Source organism: Ochotona curzoniae, unplaced genomic scaffold, assembly GCF_017591425.1.
Source record: "Ochotona curzoniae isolate NIBS_2020 unplaced genomic scaffold, NIBS_Ocur_1.0 contig_3498, whole genome shotgun sequence".
NCBI classification, from domain to species: Eukaryota; Metazoa; Chordata; class Mammalia; order Lagomorpha; family Ochotonidae; genus Ochotona; species Ochotona curzoniae.
Window position 1 is genome coordinate 20304647 of NW_024465885.1, and position 4089 is coordinate 20308735.

The window sequence follows — 4089 nt, forward strand, 5'->3', positions numbered from 1 at the left end:
TTTTCCTCAGAGTACTCCCCCAATCCTCTATTTTGGCTTCTAGAGCGATAATTAGGCTTAAGTCCCAGAAAACCTCTAAGTCTGAGGCAGAACATGTATCCATGAAGAGATATACTATGTCTTAAGAAACTACTGCATTTTCAAGTATTTTAGGAGGAGGAATCTGTTATCAACATTTAAGTCTGATTACTAAATGTATGCAATAGTGGAGGGGCATAAATCTGAATTAGGTTGAATTCATTGATATAGGCTCACTTACAAGAGAGGGTAATTTTTTAAAAACATTCATTTATTCACAAAGAGGAGAGAGAGAGAAAAAAAAATATTTCCTGTGTTGGTTCACTCCTCGGATGGCCACAGCAGCCTGAGCTGAGCCTATCTAAAACCAGAAGCCATGATCTTCTTTCAGATCTCCCATATGGTGCAGTCTCAAAATCCTGCAGCATCTATTTTCGCTTTCCAGGGCCACAGACAAGGAGCTTGATGAGTTGTGGAGCAGCTAGGACATGAACGGGTGACCCTATAGGATCCTGTCATATGCAAGGCGAGCATTTAGCCACTGGGGCCATGGTGCAGGGCTCAAAGAAAAGTGTACATTTAATGTTGCAGCTCAGCTGATAAGAATAGGGTTTCACAGTTCAATCATTTGATCATCTGAAACAGTCCAAAAGTGATTCATCAGCAAATAGATTAGAAGAGCTGTTCTTCAATTGGTTTAAAGTGGTAAAAGGGACTCAAAAGTTTATGGTGGTTAAAATATGAAAATAAATTTGTAATTCTATTTTCTTGTATTTGTGTGGCCCAAAAGACTTACCTGTCAGCAATACTACAAGTGATACATTTGTGAAGAAAGTCTTAGCATCTTGAAAAGCTTTGTGATTTTTCTTCTTTGTAAGGCAGATATTGCAATAGAAATCACAGCCACTCAACTGGAAAACCTAAATGAAACTGGAGTAATAGGATCTCAAGCCTGCAAGGGCAAAGTGATGGCACTCAACTGCCAAAGGCAAGATGAATGAGGGTTACTGGAATGGGCAGTAGAGTCAAAGCTGCAAACAAAATAGCTTGACTCCTGTAGACCTATAGCAGTTATTAATTAATCATTGTGTTCAATGATACAGTTAGAAAAACCTAAAGAATTCTCACTGGATCTGTATGAAGGAAAAATTACAGATCAAGTGAACAGAAACCTAATGTGAACCATAAAAGAAGAAAGTCATGATCCCTCAATTAATTCCAAGACTTGAGCCAGTTACAGACTCAGAAGCCTCGAATGAGAAGAATTCAGCTCCCCCTGAGGGAAAATACAAATATACTACTGAACAACCATAATGTTAATCTTTGCAACAGTCTCCAGAGGACCTATGACCTTTGAACGCAGCAAGTGTGCACTTACGGAAATGAGTAATTAGATGTTTGTCGGCTACTGGACACTGACTCAAAACAAGAACTGATTGTAGCAGATGGAAAACATCACTATAACCTATCAGTCACAACAGGATTTAGAGGTCAAGGAACAGATTAAGTTATAGTTCACGCCTATCTTAATGTGGATCCGATGGTGATTCCTCTACTGCCTAGAAGCATTATGTGTGTATATCTGTGTGTGTGTGTTTCTGTATGTACATTTTTTTCATTACATTGTTTCATGAAGTATATACATAGATTATAAACATTTTTGGTACAGAACAAACACCTTTTAATTCCAATGTTAGTGAAGTGTTTGCTGTAGCTTGCAGAAACTCCTGTACTTTTAAAAATGTGTGTGTCCTTTTTTAAGGTTAAGATTTTGAAATTTATTTGGAAACCAGAGTTACACAAAGAGAAAGAGAAGAAATGAGTGAGAGAAAGAGAAAGGGAGAGGCAACTTTCAGCTACTGATTCAGTTCCCAAATGGTCACAAGGAGAGTTCAAGGATCTAGCAGCTTCTTTGGTCCTCCACATTGGTACCCAGCCTAAGAACTGGGATTATCACTGCCTGCTTTCCAAAGCACACCAGCAGAGATCAGCCGGGTCTCTAACTGATGTACATGTTTAGTGCTGCCATCCTAGGTAATGGCTGGGTCTCATCAACCAGGGTGCCAGCCCGATCTGTGTATCTGTAATGTTCACAAACCCTGTTCTGTCACTGCTGCTACCATGGTTCCTGAATTTTCAATTGTCATATGAAGGTGTTTTCTTTTCATCTATATTTTTCTCTATATGTGTTACTTTATGAGAAATCACATGGATGCTAACATTACTTCTCTCTTAGAATGTTGTTAAATTAATTTCTTCCATACCATCTTTAATTTCTACTAGTCTTTCTAAGAATATTATATTTAATACATGTATTTATGTATAAATTAGTGTTTTATTGAGAAGCAAGAGATTATATGACTATCATTGGCATTTTAATTTCTAATTGTATTTTTCAGGGATGGGTCTTTTATTCTGATACTTTAAAACTAACCTAACTTTTGATTATCTGCTCATTTTACAAAGAGAATAATTGATTACATGGTAAAGATGTGAAATTCATTGGTGGGTTTTGCAGCAAGAAGATTGTGAGGACAGTATCTGGGTACAAATGTGAAAACCCCATGATCTAATATAATAAACTCATCAAGTTTAGCAAAAGTACAGACATCTTTTTAGATTTATCCAAGATAAATTTTAAAAAGCATTAATGGGTGCTCGCTTTGGAGCACATATACTAAAATTGGAATAATACAGAGAAGATTAGCATGGCCCCTGTGCAAGAATGATATGCAAAAAGCAGGAATGGAATAATATTGTGATCCGGTGGTTAAAGCCTCTTTCGGCCTGCAATGCTGGCATTCCATGCGTGTCTATTTGTGTCCTGGCTACTAAACTACTTATCAGCTCCCTGGTGATCCAGCACCTGAGATAGTAGCAGAAGATGGTTAGCATATTTGGGTTCCTGCATCTACATTGGAGACCTGAATGGCCCTCCTGATTTTAGCTTCAGCCTGGCTCAACCCTGATCAGTTCAACCATCTGGGTTGTGAACCAGCAGATGGAAAGTCCTGCTCCCTGTCTCTTTCTCTCTGTGTATGTGGGAAACACAAAGCAAGTTCCCAGATAATAAGTTTGGCCTGGCCCAGCCATGGTGGTTGTGGTCACATAAGGACTAGGCTAGTAGATGGAAGACACATTCCCTCTCCCCCAGTCATCACCCTTCTTATTTTAAAATAAATAAACCTTACTAGTAGTACCAGTTAATTTATTTATCAGAAAGTCAGAGAGACATAATTCCTATTTGATGGTTCACTCACCAAACATCTGCAACAGTCAGAGCAACCTGGCTAAAGGCTAGGGGTAAAACCCAGTGCTACTCTCATGTGGGATGCAGGGACTGATAAACTTAAGCCATCACTTTCCACTATTATAGGTGTGCATTCACAGGAAGCTAAAATTAAGATCAGACCTGGCGCTCTGTCCAAGAGCTTCAGTATGGGATGCAGCTGTTCCTGTGCATTACTATCAATCAACAGATTTAGATATCTCTGTATGACATTTATGTGTACAAAAAATAAGTTGCACAGAGAGTCAGAGGGAAGGGGCAAGACGGATGAGGAGAGCCCAGAGGGACTGCAGAAGCAGGGATAGCAGTAAGTCGGCCACAATGTGGGAATGCTAACTGATTCTAGAAACCCTTAGAGACAAGCAGCAGGTTTCCTGTTGTGGCCCTCAGGAGCAACAAGCTTGGCCATTGCTTTGAGTTTGTCCCCCATAACACTCAGTTCGAACTTCTGACTTGACTAATTGTAAAACTGCAATTGTGCTGTGTTAATCCACTGGTTTTGTAGTAATTCTATAATAGTAAAAATTGAAAATTATTTTATTTTATTTATTATTTTATAATTTTAAGATAATATTTAATTTACATTGCACTAAAGCCCTAATGTACCAGGAAATAGTTTATAAGTAGAGTCTAGTAAGCAGAGTTTAATAAGAATGAAAACATAATTCAACAGGAATATAAACAAGAGTTTTAAACAATAATCTTATGAGATGATTTCAATTTTACTCGTATATATAATACATTTCAAAGCAATTGCAGATAATTGCAACTTTAGTTGTGTA

General features: G+C 38.0%; 1 non-coding gene across 1 annotated transcript; it reads left to right on the forward strand.

The window, feature by feature from the left end:
* The first annotated feature begins 2672 nt into the window (after positions 1-2672).
* LOC121156969 lies at positions 2673-2778 on the forward strand. Its single transcript, XR_005883950.1, has one exon. It is a non-coding gene; the product is annotated as a U6 spliceosomal RNA (small nuclear RNA).
* Positions 2779-4089: the final 1311 nt, after the last annotated feature.